At 46.1% G+C, this 25,480-nt stretch overlaps 1 long non-coding RNA gene across 1 annotated transcript in view; it reads left to right on the forward strand.

Annotated features, from left to right (window-relative positions):
- Positions 1 to 9,426, forward strand: part of LOC116979650 — a 30,641-nt gene extending 21,215 nt beyond the window's left edge. Inside the window, exon 4 of the long non-coding RNA XR_004413757.1 lies at positions 9,300 to 9,426. This is a non-coding gene — a long non-coding RNA (uncharacterized LOC116979650). The remainder of the gene's footprint in view (positions 1 to 9,299) is intronic.
- The last annotated feature ends 16,054 nt before the right edge of the window (positions 9,427 to 25,480 follow it).

The following is a 25,480-nucleotide window of genomic DNA, read 5'->3' on the forward strand; positions in this document are numbered from 1 at the left end:
ACACTGATCATCATCGTCCATTCACACTAGTTCCATGCTATCCCACTTTCGTATCCACTCCCTACAAATACGAGGGGCAATTTGCAGAGGCCAATTAATCTATAAACCCACATGTCTTTAGGATGTGGGAGGAAACTGGAGTACCCAGAGGAAACCCTCATCAACCCGGGAAGAACGTGCAACCCCACACAGACAGTTCCGGATGTTAAAACCAAATCAGGTCTCTACCAACTGCACTATTGCGCTGCCTTCATTTATGAGTGAAAATTGTCAGGAGCAAAATGTTAAATGAACTATTCATTTATAAATTCCCTCACAACTTTCAGTGTGTTGTGAAAGGGCATAACATTTGACATAAAGTACTGCCTTTATCCCCAAATGTCCTCATATATCAAAAATAGAGAAACATAGTAACATAGAAACATAGAAAATAGGTGCAGGAGTAGGCCATTCGGCCCTTCGAGCCAGCACTGCACTTCAATATGATCATGGCTGATCTTCCAAAATCAGTATCCCGTTCCTGCTTTCTCCCATATCCCTTGATTCAGTTAGCCCTAAGAGCTATATCTAACTCTCTCTTAGTTATTTGAATGGGAATTGTAAAAACAAGTTTTGTTTTCTTTTCACCTATTTGTTATTTCTCCTGCCACAAATAGAGGCTTTCCTGGACAGATGCTCCCTGAGTGAACATGGCCCTCACCCCAATGATTTGGCTAATAACATATTTTGTCTTTACTCATCTTTCTTGACATTTTATTTGCTATCATTATTGTGATTTTATGGAATCTCTGCCTTAATTGAATCCCAGCTGTTATTAATCATACATGACTTGGATATATTTATCTTTCAGATGTGAGGATCAAATTCATAAAGTGCTTAAAATTTAATGAGGCCTGGTATACACCATCCACAGGCAATTTTTAATCCATCCCTTCCTTCATCATATTAACAACCCATCATGATAGATAACTGAACGGGTCGCTAGGGATTCCTATCGCTCTTCAGTGTCAAATGGATATGATTTACAAGTAATCATTGATGGAGGACAAGTATTAGTGTTGATGATTATAAACCCTGAGGTTGTTGACATCTGCAGCCAATATTATGATTCTTTGATGAGATTAAAAACTCCTACAGAAACATGGTAGTGCCTTAGAACTGATCTTACAGAATCTCTGATCTGCATCATTAAGTTTTCACATATATGCCTCAGAAGTGAAGTTTTTATTTGCCTGGGGTGATGACTACTTGTTTCTATTCAGCCTTTTTTATGGCCTGATGTGCTTAATACAAAGGCTGCATAATTTCAGTTTTCTTTTCCACTTGCAATGAAACCGTATTAGCATTGCTAATGCAACAACTCTCAAGTATGCCATCATCACCCCTAGCTGAAGATCGGATAGACGTGTTGTTCCAAATTCACTTTATTCCATTATGTAAGCACACCCATGCAGCTGCCTGAAAACATAAAATATAACATTTTCATCAATCATTTTATCTGCTGACAGGAAATTTAGCCTTTAACTACTTAACTGAAGCACCTTTCAGACTGCGTTTTCACAGAATCACCAAAAGGTTATAGCTAGGAAGGCGATCATTGAGTCAAACAAGACTGTGTGAGCTTTATGCAAAAGAAATCTGACAGGTCTCAAAATCTCCTGATTGATTTTCTTTTCCATGTAAACACTAGCTCTGATTTTGAATGCCATGATTAAATCTCTCTCCACCACCACTCTGGCAATGCAATAGAAATAGATTCGGTAAATGCACAAAGTCTCTTGCCAAGAGTCGGAAATCGAGAACCAGAAGGACATAGGTTAAGGTGAGGGGGGAAGATTTAATAGGAACCTGAGGGGTAAAGTTTTTGTGCAAAGGGTGGTGGGTGTTTGGAATGAGCTGCTGGAGGGGGTAGGTGAGGCTATCGCATTGTTACAAAACTTTTAGACAGGTACATGGATAGGTTAGGTTTAAGGGATATGGGCCTAACGCAGGCAGGTGGGACTAGTGCAGATGGGGCATGTTGGTGGTGTGTGGGCAAGTTGGGCTGAAAGTCCTGTTCTAACGCTGTAACGCTATGACTCTATGACAACTTGTTTACTCAGAGGGTCATCCGCATCTGAAATGAGCTGCCAGAGGAAGCTATAGAAGCGGATACAATTTCAAATAAAAAAAAATATTTAAACAGATATATGGATGGGAAGAGTTTAGTGGGATATTAGAAACATAGAAACATAGAAAGTAGGTGCAGGAGTAGGCCATTCGGCCCTTCGAGCCTGCACCACCATTCAATATGATCATGGCTGATCATCCAACTCAGTATCCCGTACCTGCCTTTCTCCATACCCCCTGATCCCTTTAGCCACAAGGGCCACATCTAACTCCCTCTTAAATATAGCCAATGAACTGGCCTCAACTACCTCTGTGGCAGAGAACTCCAGAGATTCACCACTCTCTGTGTGAAAAATGTTTTCCTCATCTCGGTCCTAAAAGATTTACCCTTATCCTTAAACTGTGACCCCTTGTTCTGGATTCCCAACATCGGGAACAAAATTCCTGCATCTAGCCTGTCCAACCCCTTAAGAATTTGTAAGTTTCTATAAGATTTCCTCAATCTTCTAAATTCTAGCGAGTACAAGCCGAGTCAAGTCTTTCTTCATATTATCTAGTCCTGCCATCCCGAGGAATCAGTCTCTATGAAAGTCTGCCATCCTCAGTCTGAAACTTCTCTGTACTCTCATGTCTTTCAGATTAGGAGACCAAAATTTACGCAATACTCCAGGTGTGGTCTCACCAAGACCCTGTACAACTGCAGTAGAACCTCCCTGCTATACTCAAATCTTTTGCTATGAATGCTATCATACCATTCACTTTCTTCACTGCCTGCTGCACCTGCATGCCTACTTTAATGACTGGTGTACCATGACACCCAGGTATCGTTGCATCTCCCCTTTTCCTAATCGGCCACCATTCAGATATCAGTCTACTTTCTGTTTTTGCCACCAAAGTGGATAACCTCACATTTATCCACATTATACTGCATCTGCCATGCATTTGCCCACTCACCCAGCCTATCCAAGTCACCTTGCAGCCTCCTAGAATCCTCCTCACAGCTAACACTGCCCCCAAATGCAAACAAACAGACTAGCTCAATATGTCAAATTGGTCGTCATGAACAAAGTGAAAGAAGGGCATGTTCTGTTACATGGTTCAAAGAATAGCTTCTTCCCAATAATCCTCATGCTCTTGCACGCTGAACAATACTAACCTCAACTATGAATTTCTATGGACTGTATTTGGTTGCATAAAGAACTGTGAGTTTTGATCTTGCAATAGTATTGTGGTTATTAATTTATTGATTTTTTTTGTTTCCTATATATTATCGATATATATTGTATTTACAGGTCTGTTATGAGACTACTCACGACCATACAGGCGACACCCCGGCGACCACCGGCGAACATGTGGCGACAGCCAAGTCGCCTGTAGTCGCCTAAAAAAATCGCCTAAGTGGGACAGGCCCATAAGGGTGACCAAGGCATGGCTACCAACACTATTCAATATGAAGGAAAAGTAAATTGCATACGAGCATCATTGTTAGTAAATGATCAAATTAGAGCAAGAAAGGATGTTGACTTGAGAAATCATAATGGTAAATCAGTCTGGATGGAGTTAAGAAATATCAAGAAGTTGAAAATATTGATGGGAGCTCTGTATAGGTTTCCATGTTCAAGTGGTAAGGTTTGCACAAAACAGGGGTGTTTTAGGTGTCTAGACACAATCCCATTTGCCCCCGAAGACCAGGAAACGGAAGGAAAAGTCAGTCGGGACACAGCTGATGCTGGACAAAGGGCCGGTAGGGAGAAAGGTCTAACCTTCCACACCGCCAAGGTTGGCTGCAGGAGGCACCCCCTGGGGAACAAAGACTGAAGGCCTGGAGAGGAGAGATGGACTGCAACAAGCCTTTATGGTGAGCTGCAGCTTGGGCTGCGTAAAATGGTGCCAAAATCTGGCAACTATTACATATGGACTCGATGTGCTGTTTCTATCCATGAGGTACTTAATAAGGGATTGTCTTTATGTATGGCAATAATCTCACTGATCTATATGCAAAATATGTATTTCACTGTACCTTGCTACATGTGTCAATAAAAGAACAATTGAACCATTGAATAAGTATCAAGTGGTTTGCGGAGAAAGTGAAAATTTGGTTTTGAGATTGTCCATAATTGTATTATGGATAATTAATACAATATTATATTATTGTAAGGCTCTAAGGGACAAATGTCCTACACCTGGACCTAATTTTCTTTGGTTTCATTATTGATCTCTCCATCAGGGGGGAGAATTTCATTCCATTCACCCCATTGTATAAGCCATTTATAAAAAAAAGATACAAGATCAAAATAATTTAAGTCATTACAAAAGTCATATAAAGCTTTGTGATTTGTTTATGCAGCAAACAATATAAACAATGGTTTCTCGATGCTTAGAGCGTAGCAATGGATCTATGCGTGTTTTTCTGTAATGAAGGTCTGACTAGAATTAATAAATGTAGGATTTTTTTCTTTGTCTTCAGACGACTGCAGCCCATGGCAACCTAAAGAGATTTTAATTTTTGTTTGTTGTTAGTTTATAGGTGTGAAAAGCTTTCTTGTTGTGCATACAAACAATGAAAAAAATACACGATTACAATCAATCCCTCCACAGTTTACAGATACAGATAATAAAGGAATACCATCTTCTACCCATACCCCATCTCCATCTATCTGCATCCTTGATACTTAACAATTGTGTACTGCAAGTATGTCAATAAGTATCTGCGCAGTGTGCATTAGTAATGATGAACTTATAAACCAGTGACAGGCTTTTGAAACCAAAAAGACCAATAATTTTAGATAATTTTAGATATAATTTATTGCCACACAACCAGGGTCGGTGGAATTTGGGTTGTCAGCAGCAGTACAATAATAAAGAACACACAACCACAATAAAACTGTAACACAAACATCCACCACAGCATTCATCACTGTGGTGGAAGGCACAACATTTGGCCAGTCCTCCTCCATTTCCCCCCGTGGACAGGACTAGAGTCCAGAGTCAGTCCAGGATCGGCTCTTCCTCACCGGAGACCGCGGCTTTAAGATGGTGTAGGCCGATCGGTCGAGATTTAAAGTCTCCGCCGCAGCCAGAAGCACCGTAGACTGCAGGGCCGGCGGTCGAAGCTCCCCTCCAGGGGTGATGGTAAGTCCATGCCGGACCCGCGGTAGAAGTTGGCCGCGGGCCGGCAGTGATGGCTTCTTCTTCCCCCGGGTCCCCCACGAGGGATCCCGGGCTGTAGACGCCGCACCAGCTGGAGCTCTGCAGACGCGGCTTCAGGCTGCCGGCAGCCCCGGGCCAGCGAAACGTAGCGCTCCCCTCCAGCGAGCCCCAGCGAGGGCTCACCGCTCCACGCCGAGAGTCCATGCTGCGCCCGCCCGGTCGCTGAAGCCCCGGGCGCGTCTCCGGGAAAGGCCGCGCCGATCCTTGATGTTAGGCCACGGGGGAGGCGACCTGGAAAAACTTGCCTCTCCATGGAGGAGGCGACCGAAGCGGTTTCCCCCTTACCCCCCCACACCACCCCCCACACAAAACACACGAAGGAACATTAAATACATACTTTAAAACATACTAAAAAATAAAAAAGGTTGAAAAAAAACTGACGCGCTGCTGACATGGCTGCTGCCAGAGCAGCGCCCCCTACACCCCCTAATCTCCTTTAAGAACTATAGGAATGGACCATAGCACGGATAGTGTTTCAAACTATCGAGAAATGTGTTCGATTTTCAAACTACAGCAACAGTGCAAGAGATTGATCAAATGAAATTTTGAAAAAATGAAAAATAAAATAAAATATCTAGATTGCCAATAATGATTTGGATATTCTCAAGGAAAATTGATGAAAGTAAACTCATTTACACTCAAAGCCGTCCCAGTGTAAAATTATTTTTGGGAGATCTTCAGCAGGTTTTACGGGATTTTCTGGCTTTCAACATTGAGATTTAGTAGATTTTCTCTCTTCGTAATGTCAGTATTTCATTTTTATTTATTTTAAAAGGTCAAATATGGCATGAACTACCACTGATTGTTGCAATATTGATACGTTAAATGTGAACAAATGCAACAATAGAAATATATATCTGATTTGAAAGTCATAATTCTTCATAAATTAAATTTTCTGTAATAAATCACAGCGTACATTTTCAGTGGCTGCTTGAATACGTTTGACCTCCCTTTATGACATCCAATGATTTTCATCTCTGAAAATGACATTTCAAGATTCTTAATTGTTATTGCTGTGGCCACGTGTCAAAAAATTCAGGCAGACCCGTGGCATGCATGGTTTGATGAACTTGGAGATTCTTGTTTCTAGGGGTGGATTCAATAGGATAAATAAAAAATGCTTGTATATCTGACAAAAATATGGGAAATTATGAGATGTAGCTCTGTGGTGGGATGATTTCCTTTGTTCACTTTGTGTAATGAAATTATGAAGCTGTGAAAACTATATCGTAAAAAAATTGTTACAGAAGGAATTATTCCAGTGCATTCAAAGTTTGATAAAGATTTACTGTTGTTTCATTAGTGACTAGAGACCATAAAATGTGAAACATCAAACCAATAAATATAAGAAGATTTATTGAGATAGGTGTCTTCCCCTTTATCATTCAAAATGCCCAAAAGATTCCTAGAAGATGCTTTTGCAATGTTTCCTGTTAAATGATAAACTTATCAACAGCTAGAAGGCCAAAATTAAAAAAAAGAAGTATTTCACACTTTGACCCACACAGCTGATTCTAGCTTTAACCCTGCAAAAATATACAATAGCTCACAATATTTATTCTCAAGTTTCAGTCTTTTTGTGGCTTCTCCAGTGTCCCACTACTAATGGGCCTGGCCCACTTAGGCGATTTTTTAGGCGACTGTCATAGTCGTAGCAGGTCGCTGAATAAACGGTGACTGGACCCTCCCTACGACAATGTCTACGACAAGCTCCAACAACCTACCACCTAGTTGATGTCAAGCTACAACGGTGACCCAATCGTCGTGACTTAGGAGGTCCACCTACGACCACACCTAGGACAACCTACGGCGACACCTACGATAACCCATGTCCACCCACAACAAGCTACGGCCCTGTTAACGACAACTGAAGACAATTCACGTCGTTTTGGCTTCTAAAGCAATGGAATCACCCAGTTTTCCTATAAAAGAGGTTGTAGGGTTGGGTGTCGAATCATTCTGCATCATGACAACCATGGGGAAACATCAGAGGGCATTGCTCTCACAAGAAGCAGCTGCAGTACAATGTTTGTGTTTACTTATTGATCAAAATACATGAAATCTAAATATTTGAAAGTGATGCCATGATACACTACTCTGAAATATAATATCTTCATACATCAATTTGTCGTCAAAATGTCCAGCACTTCCTTTATTGATATTGAAATAAACAAAAGTTTAACAAGAAAAAAGGTTGATAAGAACATACAACAGTGCATACAAAAATATTATAATCACATAAAATTTGAAATTGCCATAATAAATCTATAAATAATCATCATTTTAACAACAACAAAAGTTTGATTTATTATTAGATTAGAAGGAACATACAACAGTGCACTCCCATACCCCAAGGAGGGTCATTGAGTTTCAATAAACTTCAAACATTAAACTTAAAACTTCAAACATAATACAAGTACAAAGACTAAACATCATTTATGGACACATATTACTGATGGGTGATCTGTCTCCATTAATCCTGTAAAATCCAAACTCAAGTCCCCACTTGCATCCTGGGTCTCTGTTCTGGGGGTACCTCTGGCATCACTGGTGCAGGTCTGGGTGTGTTAAGGCTGGGGTAGTATGTGTATGCAGCTGAGAGTGCAAATAAGCTAGTAGATCTTGTGACTGCAATAATAATAATAATAATAATAATAATAATAATAATATCTTTTATTGTCATTGCACGTCAGTGCGACGAGATTTAGTATGCAGCTTCCAACCGATGTAAAAGAAAAGTAAAATAAATAAATAAGCTGTGTGTCGTGACCATCCGAGGGAGACAGTCCAGGGGGGATGGGGGGCACTCAGCAGGGCCGGTTCAGAGCCGCTATAGCTCTGGGAATAAAGCTGTTTCTGAGTCTGGAGGTTCGGGCGTAGAAGGCCTTGTAACGTCTGCCGGAGGGAAGTAGTTCGAACAGTCCGTTACAAGGGTGTGAGGAGTCTTTATGGATGCTGACGGCCTTCCTGAGGCACCGTGTGTGGTAGATGCCCTCCAAGGCTGGTAGCTGTGTCCCAATAATCCTCTGCGCTCTGTGGACGACGCGCTGAAGAGCTCTCCTCTCCGCCTCCGTGCAGCTGAGATACCATACAGAGATGCCATACGTTAATATGCTCTCTGTGGTGCAGCGGTTTAGAACGTTGTCAGCAGCTGTTGGGGCAGACCAGTCTTTTTTAATGTCCTCAGGAAGAACAGTCATTGCTGTGCCTTCTTGACCAGCGCAGCGGTGTTGGTGGACCATGTGAGGTCCTCTGAAATGTGAGTGCCCAGAAACTTAAAGCTGGACACTCTCTCCACACTTTCCCCGTAAATGGAGATTGGGGCGTATTCTCCATTATGGGACCTCCTGAAGTCAATAATCAGCTCCTTGGTCTTGGAGGTGTTTAGTGATAAGTTGTTACGTGCGCACCAGTCCGCCAGGTTCTGCACCTCCTCTGTATTTTGTTTCATCACCGTTGGTGATCAGCCCAATCACTGTTGTGTCGTCTGCAAACTTCACGATGGTGTTGGTGTTGAATGCAGGAACACAGTCGTGAGTGAAGAGGGAGTAGAGCATGGGGCTTAGTACACAGCCCTGTGGTGTGTCGGTGCTCAGGGTGATAGTGGAGGACAGGAGCTGGCCCAGTCTCACTGCCTGCGGTCGCTCCGTCAGAAAGTTCAGGATCCAATCGCATATCGGCGAGCTGAGGCCTAGCTGGTGGAGTTTGGTGGTGAGCTTTGTGGGGATGACCGTATTGAATGCAGAGCTATAGTCAATGAAGAGCATCCTCACGTACGTGCCCTGTCTGTCCAGGTGAGTCAGGACAGTGTGAAGAGCCAGAGAGATGGCATCCTCTGTTGATCTATTTGCCCTGTATGCAAAAAGAGTCCAGTGAGGCAGGGATGCTGGATTTGTTGTGGGAGAGGACCAGCCTTTCGAAGCACTTCAAGGCAGTGTATGTGGAAGTAGTGGCTAACTGCTGTGATGGTGTTGATGTAGACTGCTGCTGTGAGTAGGGCTGCTGCTGTCCTGTGGAATGGGTGACCTGCCCATGGGTGAGGTGGCCATCGGTGAGCATTACATCACTGGTGGTGGCATCTGTGATGGTCCCATCAGTGACTGTGGCTGCAACAGAGAAACATATCAATATTAAGTGGAAGGCAAAAAATTAAAACTGTTCACAAGCTGTATGTGACAAAGATTTTCAAGTCCAATTCACAAAAGGTATTATAAAATTAGATAGCTGGTAAGCCTGCTGATGTGGTGGTCCCTTCAGTGGCATCTGCTGTGGTGGTCCCATCAGTCCCAACTGTGGCTGTCCCATCTATTGCTGTCCCATGTGTCCCATCTGCTGCTGAGTCTGCAACACACATGAATTCATTGTGAATATTCACACAAAAACATAAATTTTAAGGTCAAATATTAAAGTATAATGTTCCCAAAATTACACAAACCTTACTTTAAATATTTAACGACTGGGAGAAGTTATGGGTCATTGTGATGGCAGCCAGGGTGTAGTGAACCCACATGTTCTCATGTATCTTGAGCATCTAAGTCTTTAAGATTCCCTGGAAGGTGTCAACAGCCCTCTCATGTGGTGGCTAGGGCTTGTCATGGTCTGTGTCGCCTCCCTGGCCTGTGTTGCCTGCTGCTTGAGCTGCAACATAAATGAGTATGATACAGGTGAGTAAATTTGGGGGGGAAAGGAGAAGAGGATGGATGGATGGATGGATGGATGGATGGATGGATGGATGGATGGATGGATGGATGGATGGTGGATGGGATGGGTGGATGGATGGATGGATGGATGGATGGATGGAGGGTGGATGGATGGATGGAGGGTGGATGGGTGGATGGATGGATGGAGGATGGATGGATGGATGGAGGATGGATGGGTGGAGGTGGATGGGTGGATGGGGATGGTGATGGGTGGATGGGGGATGGGGAGGGTGGGTGGTGGAGGGTGGATGGGTGGATGGTGGATGGGTGGATGGGTGGATGGTGGATGGATGGATGGATGGATGGATGGAGGACGGACGGACGGACGGACGGACGGACGGACGGACGGACGGACGGACGGACGACGGACGGACGGACGGAAGGACGGACGGATGGTATCGGAGGGAGGGATGGACTGGCACTGGATGGATGGCGGATGGATGGATGGATGGATAAATTTCCCCCAAAGTACTTACTGCCTTGATCAGCTCATGCTGACTTGGCTCTTTCTCATCTACCTCAGTTGCATTTGGGGAGGAGCCTACAGTGAAGCTGGCAGTGGTCCTGCTCCTCTTGCTGTGATGCTGACTGGTGGAGGTGATGGATCCAGAGGTTCCCTCAAGTGGATCAAACTCCTGGACATACTGGGCAGTGGCTTCTTCTTGTCAAACTGGAAGAAAATAAATGTATTTTTCAAACTTACAAGACAATCAGGGCGTGGCAGCAAGATGACAATCAAATTATCAATTTCACAATAACTATTTTATAATAATTACCTTCTTGGTGCTCTCTCTCCTCTCCACTCGTACTAAATGTGAATGGATAAAGCCCCATTTGTCGATGATCCACTGCTGACTTGTTCCCACTATGAGATAGCTTGCCATATATTTTTCTCTGACTTTTGCACCACAGACAGAGTTAGGCATCTGTAAAAATAAAAAATAAAGACCAGTGTGAATTGCCTGCCTGCAAGAGAATGGAAGAGCTACTGCTTGAAGAACTACTTACCATATGTGATACAGCAAGTTTTAACAGACTGTACATATTACCACATATGGCAAAAAAAATACACAGAAAAAAAATAACCCCAAATAATACAAAATGCAACTGGTAGGCAAAATGTACAGGCAAACCTACTGGTGGCTTATGGCACTATTATCTGTCCACAATTTAATGTCATGGCAAACAAGATGCCAAAACATATATTTTTTTTCATTACAGTATTTCCCGGCAATGAAGACGCACCTGCGTCGAATACGCGCCCAACCACCTCACCGGTTGCGACTGTGTCGAAGGACACAGTGGCTGGCTGGCGGGTGGGCCGGCATAAGGTGCTGAGGTGGCAACTGGTTCCGCTGTCCGGTCCCGGCGGCCGCTTGCAGCCACCCAAGCTACTTCCCTCCCCGACCACAATGCAGTGGCTCCGCGCCGCGACAGTGGTGAGTGAGTGCTGGCATGATCTCCGACCCCCTTTTCCTCAACCCTCCTGCCCTCCCCGTAACTTTACCCCAGCGACCCAGCCAAGTTTACTACTTTGTGCAGCCCAGGCTGGACTTCCCACTCGCTGTGGAAAGGAACTCTTACCCCCACAGCGCTGCCCTTTTACAGCCGCTTCCCACTTCACACAGTTCCAGGGTCGAAGGTGTGGCAGGTCGCAATGAGAGTGGCATTGCTCAGGCTAACCTTTGGCCTCCATGATGTAGGTAAATGTTCGGGCCTTATTTTTGACTAAAAAATAGCGTCTTGGACAACGGGAAATACAGCACATTGATTCTGGATCAGGAGACACACAACATAAATTTATGGACCTGAAATACAGGTATGTGAAGAGGAAACAACTAGTTAAGGCCAAAGTTGGATCCTTGAAGACAGAAAAGTGTGAATTTATTATGGTGAACAAGGAAATGGCAGATGAGTTGAACAGGTACTTTGGATCCGTCTGCATTAAGGAGGACACAAACAATCTTCCTGATGTACTAGTGGCCAGAGGATCTAGGATGGCGGAGGAACTGAGGGAGATGCACATTAGGCAGGAAATGGTGTTGGGGAGACTGATGGGACGGAAGGCTGATAAATCCCCAGGGCCTGATGGTCTGCATCCCAGGGTACTTAAGGAAGTGGCTCGGGAACTCGTGGATGCATTGGTGATCATTTTCCAATGTTCTATAGATTCAGGATCAGTTCCTGTGGATTGGAGGGTAGCTAATGTTGTCCCACTCTTTACGAAGGGCAGCAGAGGGAAAACAAGGAATTATAGACCAGTTAGCCTGACCATCGGTGATGGGGGAAGATGCTGGAGTCAATTATAAAGGTAAAATAGCAGCACATTTGGATAGCAGTAACAGGATTGTCTGAGTCAGCATGGATTTATGAAGGGGAAATCAGCTTGACTAATCTTCTGGAATTTTTTGAGGTTGTAACCAGGATAATGGACAAGGGAGAGCCAGTGGATGTAGTGTACCTAAACTTTCAGAAAGCATTTGATAAGGTCCCATAAAGGAGATTAGTGGGCAAAATTAGAGCACATGGTTTTTGGGGGTACTGTGCTGACATGGATAGAGGAAGTGGTTGGCAGACAAGTGGGTGGAAACAAAGGGTAGGAATTAACGGGTCCCTTTCAGAAATGGCAGGGCAATGACTAGGTGGGGTACCGCAAGGCTCAGGTGCTGGGACCAGCAGCTATTTACAAAATATATTAATGATTTGGATGAAGGGATTAAAGGTAACATTATTAAATTTGCAGATGACACAAGCTGGGTGGGCAGTGTGAACAGTGAGGAGGATGGCTATGTGAATGCAGGGTGACTTGGACAGGTTGGGTGAGTGGGCAGATGCATGGCAGATGCTGTTTAATGTGGATAAATGTGAGGTTATCCACTTTGTGGCAAAACCAGAAGGCAGATTATAAATTGGGAAAGGGGAAGTACAACGGGATCTGAGGTTTTTGTTCATCAGTCCTGAAAGTAAGCATGCAGGTAAAGCAGGCAGTGAAGAAAGCGAATGGCAGTGTGGCCATCATAACAAGAGGGGTTGAGTATAGGAGCAAAGAGGTCCTCCTGCAGTTCTACAGGGCCCTAATGAGACCACACCTGGAAGTATTGTGTGCAATTTTGGTCCTCCAAACTTGAGGAAGGACTTTCTTGCTATTGAGGGAGTGCAGCGTAGGTCCACAATGTTAATTCCCGGGATGGCGGGACTGTCATATGTTGATAGGTTGAAGCGGCTGGGCTTGTATTCTCTGGAATTTAGGATGAGAGGGCATCTTATTGAAGCATGTAAGATTATTAACGGTTTGGACATGCTAGAGGCAGGAAACATGTTTTCAATGTTGGGGGAGTCCAGAACCAGAGGCCATAATTTAAGAATAAGGGGTAAGCCATTTAGAACGGAGATTAGGAAAAACTCTTTCACTCAGAGAGTTGTGAGTGTGGAATTCTCTGCCTCAGAGGGCGGTGAAGGCTGGTTCTGTGGTTGCTTTCAAGAGGGAGTTAGATAGAGCTCTTAGGGATGGCGGAGTCAGGGTATATGGTGAGAGGGCAGGAACGGAGTACTGATTGTGGGTGATCAGCCATGATCACATTGAATGGCAGTGCTGGCTCGAAGGGCCGAAAGGCCTACTTCTGCACTATTGTCTATTACAGAGAAACAAAGTACGTACTTACAGGTGCAGTCAGGGAACATCCTTGGCATTGGTGTCAAGTAGGTGAGTTGTTCCTGTCTTCCTTCGAAAATCTTGGTAGTTCTGTCATACACTCGGGGTTGATTGATACCTCTCGACCAGCTTGTCCCTGCTGACTCATAATGAACTACCTTGGGACTCCTGCCCTTCTTCACCTCACTGAGGCATCGTGTCTGGGTCAGCAGCAGCAGCAGAAGCAGCAGAAGCAGCAGTACCTGTAGTCTTGGCATGAACGGCCAGTCCAGGCTGGGGTGGTGGTGGGGACGGGCCACCTCCCTGGTCTTCTCGTGGGCCTCCTCATCCTGGGGCTCCACCTGCCTGGTGGGTGGGGGTGGGGTTTGGGGCTTGCCCTTGCGCTGCCCCTTCCTTCTCCTTGGAGCCATGTTGCACTATCCGATGTCCACTGTCCGCAACACCAAATGCGCATGTCCACGCACTATATTCACCTGATCCGTGGAGTTATGGACTTGGGTTTCTCCAATGTGCCAATGGAATTCACCAAAGTCAGCACCGGCGACCAACCTTCGTCCACCTGGCGAAAACCTACGTTAACCTGGTGACAACCGACGACAAGCACCTACATCAGAAGAAGTCAAGCTACGCTCATTGGCAACAAACCTACTGTCGCCGACTGTTGCTGAAAAATTTGAAACATGTTGAAAATCCAGAAAGACGCTACGACTCTTTGAGTGATTGAGGAGACTACCTTCGACCATACAGGCGACACGGTGACCATGTGTGAACAGCCAAGTCCATGTGTGAACAAGCCAAGTCGCCTGTAGTCACCTAAAATATCGCCTAAGTGGGACCGGCCCATTATAATTCTTTTGATGCAATAACTGTTTATTTTCACAGTCTAACATTAACGTTCTTTCTGCTGGGAGGAATAAAAAAATGTGGGCTGTTTCAATAATTGGACCCTTCATCTTATTTCACAGTTATAGTTACTGAAGTGTAAATTCGATAGCCCACAGAAATTGGCACAAGGATCATCATGAGCGATTATTGGCATTTAATGTTTCTGGTACAGCTCCTCTCAATAACTAGGTGCTGCTTGTTGATTCATAAGGTTGTTGCTGCAATCTCAGTGGGAAGGTGGTGAGATGTAGGTCAATATCATGAATGAATTATACCAGTTGATACTTGCTGTTCGCTGTTTCAGCCAACAACTCTTAAGGAGATGTACAATGTGATCAACGCCAATGCCAGTGAATTATAAGCTGCTGGATGATGTTGGAATGTGCCTGTAACTTTCACCCTCCCTCTGCAGAAACCCGATCCTGTACCATTCATCTTTCAGATGGAGTGTTTCACGGGTTGGCTTGCAGAAGAAAGTTGTTGAGAGTGTGCAGTGACATTTTCTGTGGGGTGTCAAGGAGGCCAGTATCATTCTTGCCCAGGGCTTTGGCCAGAATTTGGTGCTCATGTCGGTTCACATGGAAGTTGTAACCGTGCTCCAACTCAGCAATTGCCGATTCAGCGACCTGACTCCAGCGGATACCCTGTTACATCGGGATGCTCTGGCAGGCGGCTACAAAACCCATTGGAAACTCTGTACACATTGCAAATTGTTCTAACTGTGCTCAATCTAGCAGCAATGTTTAAGAAAGAACTGCAGATGCTGGAACAATCGAAGGTAGACAAAAATGCTGTTGAAACTCAGCGGGTGAGGCATCATCTATGGAGCGAAGTGGGATGAAGTTTTCGGTCGAGACCCTGCTTCAGACTGATGAGGGGGGGGGGCAGGAAGAAGAAAGGAAGAGGTGGAGGACAATGGGCTGAGGGAGAGTTGGGAAGGGGAGGGGAAAGAAGGAGAAAGCAAGGACTATCTGAAATTGGAGAAGTCAATGTTCATACCGCTAGGGTGTAAACTACCTAAGCAAAATATGAGGTGCTGCTCCTCCAATTTACGATGGGACTCACTCTGGCCATGGAGGAGACCCAGGACAGAAAGGTTGGATTCGGAATGGGAGGGACAGTTGAAGTGCTGAGCCACCGGGAGATCAGGTTGGTTATTGCGAACCGAGCGGAGGTACATCGAAGGCCGTCACAGTCAGACACACCGATCGCATGCCGGTGTTCTTCTCTGACCACTGCCTCCTGTCACCTACAGGAGGACCGGAAGGCAGGCAGAGGGATGTGGAAGTTAAATGTGAAGCTGTTGACCCCAGAGAACATTGAGAAGCTAAAGAGGGACTACGCATTGTTGGAGAACTGTGAGGCCCCTCTTTGACTCCCCGACACCCTGGTGGGAAGCAACCAAGGAGAACATTTAGAGGGTTTATAGAGCAAGACAGTCAGAGGGAATTGTGTCAACTCCAGACAGATTTGCAGCAACTGCTCTTCTGTAGTCAAGAGGGGTGGATGTGCGGGAGGAACTTAGAGAGTTGAAGGGCCGTGTGAGCTCGGCTCTTTACCTCTGAATCTTCCAAGATCATCTTCCGATCCACGGTCCGCCACGTGTAGCAGGATTAGACGTGCTCACGCTTATTCTTCAAAAAGGTTCACAGGGGGAGCTCTGTGATGAACAGCCTTAGGGAGGAGGACAGCTCTGTAACATCCATGCAGACGGATATGCTGAGGATCTGCAAACCCTTTTATACGGATTTGTATGACAGAAAGGCCACAAACAGCACTGCTTCGCAGAACTTCCTGTCCTCTATCACAGAGGCCTTGGAGGACAGCAAGCGGGAGAGTCTGGACCAACCACTGACCCTAGAGGAGCTGACTGGCTCCATCCGTTCCTTTAACTCAAGTAAAACTCCCGGAAGCGATGGCTTACTGGCCGAGTTGTATTCGGCCCTGTGGGATTGGGTGGGCCCGGACCTGCTGGAAGTGTACAACGACATGCTTCTAGCCGGCAGCATGTTAGACTCCATGAGGAAGGGCAGCATCACCCTAATCTACAAGCAGAAGGGGGAGATGAAGGATATAAAGAATTGGAGACCCATCACATTGTCGAATGTTGATTATAAGATCCTGTCTAAGGCCATCGCCAACCGGGTCAAGTCTGCTCTGGGACGGGTGATCCACCCGGACCAAACTTGTGCTGTACCTGGCAGGAAAATCTCAGACAGCCTGGTGCTGCTGAGAGATACCATTGCCTACATGCAGGACTGATGGGTGGATGCTTGCCTAGTCCACTTTGACCAGGAGAAGGCCTTCGACAGGATATCGCACACGTACATGAGGGACGTGCTCTCCAAAATGGACATTCGGGAGGGAATCAGAAATAGGATCCAACTGCTCTACACCGATATCTGTAGTGCAGTCCAAATCAATGGGTGGGAATCAGCTTTCCCGTCAGGTCTGGAGTCAGGCAGGGTTGCCCTCTTTCCCCTGTCTTGTTCGTCTGTTGTATTGAACCTTTTGCCGAGTCCATCAGGAAGGACGCGAGCATAAGAGGTGACATTGCCAGGCAGTGGTGGCACTCAGGTCAAAACCTCCCTGTACATGGGCGATGTCGCCATCTTCTGCTCGGATCCAGGGTCGGTCCACAGATTGATCAGCATCTGCGACCTGTTGGAGTCGGCCACGGGAGCCAGGGGTGAACCGCAGGAAGAGCGAGGTCATGCTCTTTGACATCTGGCCTGAACGATCTTCCGTCACCTTCAACCACTTGAAGGTGCTGGGGATCTGGTTCGGGGGGGCTGAGGCGTGTGACATGAATTGGCTGGAGCGTATAGCCAAGGTGGGGAAGAAACTGGAACTGTGGAAGCAACGCCTCCTCTCCATAACAGGGTAAAATGTGGTCATCAGGTGTGAGGTGCTCTCGGGGCTGCTGTACTGTGCAAGTGTGGCCTGTCCCTCCCTCCTACGCCACAGGCATCACCCGGGCCGTCTTCCAGTTCATCTGGGGGTCGAGGATGGCCTGGGTGCGACGGCTACAATGCACAAGTCGGCAGACAACGAGGATAAAAGTGTGCCCAACGTCGCCCTCACCCTGATGGCCACCTTTGTGTGTGGCTGCATCAGATGGAGCGGAGAGCCAAGGCACGTGGGCACCAAATGTCACTACCTGCTGAGGTTCTACCTGTCCCTGGTGTTGCGAATGATGGGCCTGGCGCAGATGCCACGCAATGTGCCCGTCAGCTGGACATTGCTGCACCATCTGTCATTCGTGGAAAGGTTCTTCAAGCCAAACACCTTTGACCACAAGTCCATTGGGCAGTGGTCAGCACGGAACATCCTGCAGGCACTGCAGGGAAATGACTCCATGAATCCTGTGGCGTGGTTCCCAGTGCAGGCTGCCCAGCTTGTCTGGCAAAATGCCTCATCGCCAGAACTCACCAACAAGCACCAAGACCTGGCTTTCCTGGTGGTGAGGGGAGCCCTCCATTCAGATCCTTCCTGCACCATCGGAACCTCACTACAAGCTCACACTTCGCTTGATACGGCTGCTATGTAGAGGAGATGGATGCCCACCTCTTTACAGAGTGTGGATTTGTGGAGAGAGTCTGGAGAGGTCTGCAAGTGTTCTTGTCACGGTTTATTTCCGAACAGCTCCATCACAGAGGACTCTGTGATTACGGACTGTTCCCAGGGACGCATTCAGAGACTGACATCGTGTGCTGCTGGAAGGTCATCAACTCGGTGAAAGATGATCTTTGGTCTGCCAGGGCGTTGTTCACCACCCAGCAGAGTGAGATGTCCGTTGGGGAATGTTGCCGACTGGCCCGCTGCAGATTGCAGGAGTACGTGATGAAAGACATACTGAAGCTCGGTGCAGCCAACGCCAAGGCTCGGTGCGGGAGGAACACAGTCTAGGTTCCTTCCGCTGCTGGACATGGGGGGCAGGATGTGGTGGAGACGCCCCTCAAAATAAGGGAAGGGATTCCACGCCAGTGGGCCACATGAGTGGCAAGGATGGGGGATAAATTTGTGAATTTTGAGCAATGTATGTAGACTATATTGAATATTTTGTATAACCTCCGAAAAAAAGTCGGATTAATTTTTTGCACGGTTCATGTATTGTATATTTATTACCTGAATAAAGTCTATTTTGAAATAAATTTTTAAAAAAAGAACTGAGCGGAGGTGTTGGGCGAAGCGATCGCCAAGCCTACGCTTGGTCTCACCGATGTAGAGCAGCTGACACCTAGAGCAGCGGATGCAATAGATGAGGTTGGAGGAGGCAAGTGGGACTAGTGTAGGTAGGACATTGTTGGCCAGTGTGGGCGAGTTGGGCCGAAGGGCCTGTTTCCATACTCTATCACACTATGACACATGAAAGAAACACATATAGTCACAAGGAGAACATGCAGGCTCTGAATAGGCATGACCAGTGATCAGAATTGAGCTTGGGTTACTTGAGCTGTGAGGCAGCAGCTTACCAGCTGTGTTATTATGACACCCTCTCTCATTTGGCAGTCTGTTGATCACTGATATCTGACCATTATGGAGCTTGGGTAAAAATGTGGGCAGAAACTGATCATTATCTTTTCTGTGCCAAATTGCAATAAGTTACAATGTTACCCCATTTTAGATTCCATTCCAATCATAATTCAGAGCACCTCTGCGACTATTGTAGACCCTATGCTGAAGATCTTGCACAGTCACCTTTATACAATCTTTCAATCTTTTCAGCAGTGTATTGCAAATGCAAAATATTTTAGAGCACCAAAAAAAATGCAATAACCTTCCCATGTAATTGATCTTCTTTATTATATTTTTGAGACAAACACTCCTTGAACACCATAAAATGGGCTAAAGTGTCTTCTATTATTCTTGGTATTGGAAGCAAGGGATAGAAAACAGCATTTTTTTGAGTGCCGTCCAGGGAAATCACACCTTACATGAGTACGTAAAGTTGCATAAAAGAGAAAATAACCAGAACATAGAATATAGTGTTACAGGGAAAGGGCAGATATAAAAAGTGCAAGGGCCATAACGAGGTAGATTGGAAGATCAGGAATTTATCTTTAGCATTTGAAAAATCTGTTCAAGAGACTGATAACACCAGGAAAGAAGTTTGTAGAGTCATAGAGTCATACAGCAAGGAAACTGAACCAACTTGTCCATGCAAAACAAGATGCCCCATCTATGTTAGTCCCATCTGCCTGCATTTAGCCTACCTTTATTAAACTTATTGGTTAGTTTAGTTAAGATATACAGCACGGAAACAGGCCCTTCAGCCCACTGTGTCCAAACTGACTAATGACCTGCGCACATTAACACTATCCTACACACACTAGGGACAAATCTTTGCTGGATAGCATGCAAGCAAATGCTTGTCACTGTAGTTGCAGGTGACACAAGTAAACTAAACTAAACTAAACACCCCTTCTTTTCTATAGAGCTGTTCGTACCTTTCTTTCGACTTTTGTATCTTCCATTTTGCAGCTTTTGTAATATTCCTGGCCCAGCTGCATTAAAATTTCATTCTAAAAATGAGAAGTTATGGGATGATATTGAAGTTAGCAAATGCTATGAATATCTCATTGAACAGAATATTACCATTATCCTGCTGCTGTAGAAATGCTGTGAATATATTTATCTCTGCTGGTCCTCTAAAGCCATTCAATTTGCCTGCTATGTTCACCATATGATGCATACAATTTACCGCTGAAATGTGTATGGACACTTTAAGCAGATTGTTGGACGATAGATCTGTGTCCATCTAGATAAAGCTATTTCAGAATTCCGCATCAATTTGCTACAATGCTGTTCAGAGATACAAATATAATTTGTGAGATGCAGCCGATGTTATGACACTTTTCTGAGGGTTGCCACCTTATTATGGTGGAGAAGCTTGAATGCTCCCATGAAAGTGAAACCCCATCTGGAGCTGTACCTCTGGCTGCGTCATCCATGATAATAAGGTTGAGGAGGATGAACCTGACAAAGCACGGCCCAAGAAGAAGACCTCAATAGTGAAACAGGTGGAGGTTGATGGCTGGTCAAGTTGCGGTAGAATAGTGTTAGAGAATGGCGTGATCGCAAGTTGGCATGGACTCGGCGGGCTGAAAGGCCTCTTTCCACACTGTATCTCTAAACTAAACTAAACTAAACTAACAGGGAGACACCTAATTGTAGTGGCTTTCATACCATTTGACCAAGATCTGTCTCTGTCAAGGACCTTAAGCGAGTTCGGTATTCCGTAAAACGCAAGGAATCATGGGATTTGTCAAAGGTTATTCGCCATACAGAAAAAGCGAATGAAGCGCTGGCTGAACAAACTGTGTATAAATTCTTATCTTTATTCATAATTTATGTGTAAAAATATATTTAATCTGAGGAACATGGGTGCCAGGTAGCGGGAGAGCGGGGTATAACAGCGAGAGAGAGAGGGAGACAGGGGAGAAACTGGACCGGTGGAGAGACATTCTCGGCTGCTGTGTGCACAGTCCCGCACCTCATCCATAACCAGGATCGAACTCGGGTCCCCGGCGCCGCAAGCGCTGCCTAACCGCCATTGGACCGTTCCATCCCCCCCGCCCCCGAGTGTCCCATCCCCGCCCGGGGGCCGGCCAGAGACGTCCGGGGTGACCCCGGACTGATGGGACACCGTCCCGGAGCAGCGTCCTACAGGCCCACAGCCAGCGTGGAGAAGAAGCTGCAACTCCAGCCCAATCCTACTCCAACTCCCGAGGAACCCACTCCCCGACTGGCCGGGGACCACCAGCCGCACCCCCTGCCCCACTCAACGGCCGCCGACCACTCTCCCCCTGGCGCCGGCGAAAGCCGAGCACTAGCCATCAATGGGGATATACACAAAGCACTGCAGCAACTCAGCTGGACAGGCAGCATCGCCAGAGAAAAGGAATGGGTGACGTTTCGGGTCGAGACCCTTCTCCAGAGAAGTTGCCTGACCCGCCGAGCCACCGCAGCACCCCACATGCATCCCCCCCGCCAGCACCGAGGGGGCCAACTGACAGCCACTGGACAAGGAGAGAGGTGCAGCCGATGGTCACTGACCCACCAGAGAACAGGCCCCCCAGGAGCCGGAGCAGAGCCGAACTAGAGCCAACATCTCCCCCGCTGACCCGCCGGCCTAGGGCCACCCCGGACACCTCTGGCCACCTCCAGCCACCCCCGGACAGGGACGGGACACCCAGGAGGGGACGGGGATGGCACAGCAGCAACTCAACAGCGCACGCAGCGCCGGAGACCCGGGTCCGACCCTGACCACCATCCCACGAAGCATCACAATCTCGCTTACTCACCGAAGCATAAAGAAATAAAGACAACAAAATCATCATAGTTGTTTACAAAGGAACAATAAATACAACTAAATCATAGTTTGAAAGCTGTGTTTTCTAACCTAGAAGAATCAAAGCTTGAAAATACGGATGAAATGAAGGTCTATATGTACACAGCTGCACTGATTCCAGCAATGTTTACGCAGAGTGACCTATGACCTGGGCATGCGCAGTCGGAATACCGAACTCGCTTTTTGTTCATGCACCAGTCTCCACTCATTAAAATATGGCATTCACGGACATCTACCAGGAAGGAATACCATCTGCACATACGTTGATAAAGTCTGTGGCTCCAGGATGCACTTCTTCAGCCATCTCGGGACCCACAGAAAGGACCACCAACATGTCAAGCCTACTAGACCTCTTGTGATCACCAGTGATGATTATAATGATATATACTGAGGTTTAGTATCAGAGAGGTTGAGGCAGGGCAGAGAGATCTTTACTCTGTCATTGGTAGTATAGTTTGACTGAAAGGAATTTCAGCTGAAGCGAGGTCTTAATCACCTGTCATTATTCACATTAAGTACTCTGCACACAGCTCAAAAATGAGCACTTAAAATAATTTGTAATTTTAATTGTTAATGGGGCAATATATTTGTGCTATCCTGAATATGTCCGCAACCAGAAGAGCAGCCTGTCCTTGTATACATGACCGAGTAGAAGATAATTGACTGCCTCTGAACTATTTATCATTGCTTTCCGTGGCATTGATGGGACTGAAATTATGCCAATGCACGCTCTGCAAAAGTCCATTCACTTTTTATGTATACATCTTTTTACCCATTCATACAAAAACATGTAAAAATAATAAACCTGAATAATATTATTACTGTAAACATATTCTCAGTAAGAACCCATTGGCAGGTGTTTTGTCAGAGGTCTTAGTTTTGCACCTAAACACACATCTTTGCTGTAATTCAGTTTCCTGTACAAGGTGGGTGGCTCAGACGTGTTTCCAGTGAGATGAGTTCCCTTCAGGAAATTCACACTGGAAATTCCACAAGGTTACTGGCAGACAATTGTGTCAAGTCTGTTTGCCTAGTAATTTCCAGAACAGGAGTATGTTTTAAAGTGGAATTAAAAATCCCAAGATAATGCCATTAGTCAAATTGGATCCATTAAGACATAAGTAGAATAAAAAGCTAATCTCTATGTAAGGCAATTTACACAAGAAAGCATTGAACAGGAAAAGGTGTTTATCAAGTGCGATCTTTCCTCAGGTTGCCTACAATCTGTGTTGTAAAATTTCTATCTAATTTCATTTGGGAAGCTAGTGGCAGAGTGGCATGTTGAATGCAAATTAAATGAAACTGCTGAAAAGATACTGACACTAAATCAATACACTTTAGCTTTAACCGGTTTCTTTCCTCGGCTTGATATGTTCAATGTCAGAATAGATCAGGACCCAGCATCTTCTACTTTGCGTTCAGTCATCTATGTATTCTGTGTACATTATTTTTAACAACGTACAAATTTACATTTTTAGTAAATTTTTCCGAAAGGCACTATTGATTTCATTTACTGTGTCACTTCAGATATCAATTTTTGTCCAATTCATGTCTTGCTGGATTTCATATGGCTTTAATTGGTTTCCGGCCAAATTATATGATAGATAATGTAGTTGAATACATTGTGTAGATTGAATACATTTACTACATCATGATATGCTAAAGTTGATTGGAGTAGGAATTAGTGGGCAAAGGACCATCTGGAAACTGCGATGCTTTTAAAAGTGTGATGACAAGAGTTCAGGGCATGCATGAGTGAAGGACAAGACAGGGCTCTGTTAGGGTGAAGGACAAGTCTTCGGTAGGCGGCGCGACTCTCGTCAGCTGCGGCCTCTGCAGTCCGTCTGCGTTTTTATTATTTTATGTCTATGTTTTTATGTAGTTTTTGTTATTTTTGTTGGGGTATGTGTGTGGGGGTGGTGTGGGGGGGTTGGGGGTAACTTTTAAATCTCTCCCTGCACGGGAGACCCGACCTTTTCTTTGTCGGGTCTCCGTTGTCGTTGGGGCTGCAACGAGGAGCGGCCTCCAACAGGAAGACCGGGGGCTGTGGTGCCGACTACTCACCTCACCTCACCGTCGCGGAGCTGGCCGAGTCCAGAGCGGGTGGAGCTGTGGTGGACGCTGCTGCGACCCGACCCCCGGAGATTCGGTGGCTGCAACTGCGGGTTTGGAGGACGGTAACACCGGGAGCCCGCGGGTCCCTGGAGGGAGACCGCTTTTCGGGGCTTCCGCAGCGGCGACTTCTCCCGCCCGAGTTGCGGGGTTGAAGAGTTCCTGGAGCGGGGCCTTACACCACTGCCCCGCGCGGCTTGGAATGGCTGCGGGTCTCTGCGAGCGCACGCCGGGGGCTCTAACATCAAGAACCCGGTGTGCGACCTTGCATCACCCGGCGTGGTTTAATGGCCACGGGACAATCGCCATCGCCCGCCGGGGGCTTTGACTTTGACTGACATCGGGGGGGAGAGTGCAGTGGAGAGAGAAGTTTTTTTGGCCTTCCATCACAGCAATGTGATGGATGTTTATGTAAATTATGTTGTGTCTTGGGTCTATTTGTTTGTAATGTATGGCTGCAGAAACGGCATTTCGTTTGGCCTCAAGGGGTCCAAATGACAATAAATTGAATTGTATTGTATGACAGCTGGGATTAATGGGCCTGTCCCACTTAGGTGACTTTTTAGGCGAATGCAGGAGACTATGCAGTCGCCACATGGTCGCCACATGTTCGCGGATGGTTGCCGGGGAGTCACCTTCATGGTCGTGAGGAGTTCCCACATTCTGGGAACTAGTTGCGGCCTCATTTTGGTCGCCGAGAATTTTTCAACATGTTGAAAAATTAGCGGCGACTAGAATGAAGCCGCCGTGGAGAGTGGTGAGAAATCTCGAGCCGTAGGTGGGTCGCAAGGAGGTCCTAGTGGGTTGCCAGGACGTTGAAGGTTCTCTTAGGTTCTCATACGTTGTAGCTGGTGCTGACCAGCACATTGGGGGGAAAAACGTAAGCAGTAGTTTTCAGAACCAAGGATAACTGACCGGTAATATTAAATGTCCGCCAAACTTCACAGCTGTGCATCTCTGGCTTCTTAAAAGTTGTCTCCACTCTTTCTCACTCCTTCTCCCTCTTTCTCCCCCCTTCCCCCCCCCTCTTTTAAAGGACTTACTGTACACTGTGCTAGCCGGCTTAATTACAGCGCCAACCTTCCTATTCATCGCTGTGTGTGTCTGTATTACCTTGGCTTTGCACCATGTGAATTTCAGACAGCCCCACTTGCCCTGGCCCCCGCCTTTACGATGTGTTTGTGTTTGTGCGTATGTGTGTGTGTGTTCCACTGTGACAGTCGCCGTTCCAGTTCCCGGTTTTTCAGGCGAGTGCCGACTACTTGACAGTCGCCGGCGGTCCGCTGAAAAATCACCTACGTTGGACAGGCCCATGAGGAAGGTTGGATGATAAGGGAAAATTGTGGGACCAGTCAGGAAAAAGGAGGCTTTTGACAGGTAATGGTAACTGGGATCAAGTGTATCCCTGGAGGAGTTTCAGGAACTGAAGAACTGAGGAGAAGATGGAAATCCAGAGGG

Source organism: Amblyraja radiata, chromosome 1 (assembly GCF_010909765.2).
Source record: "Amblyraja radiata isolate CabotCenter1 chromosome 1, sAmbRad1.1.pri, whole genome shotgun sequence".
Taxonomy (NCBI): domain Eukaryota; kingdom Metazoa; phylum Chordata; class Chondrichthyes; order Rajiformes; family Rajidae; genus Amblyraja; species Amblyraja radiata.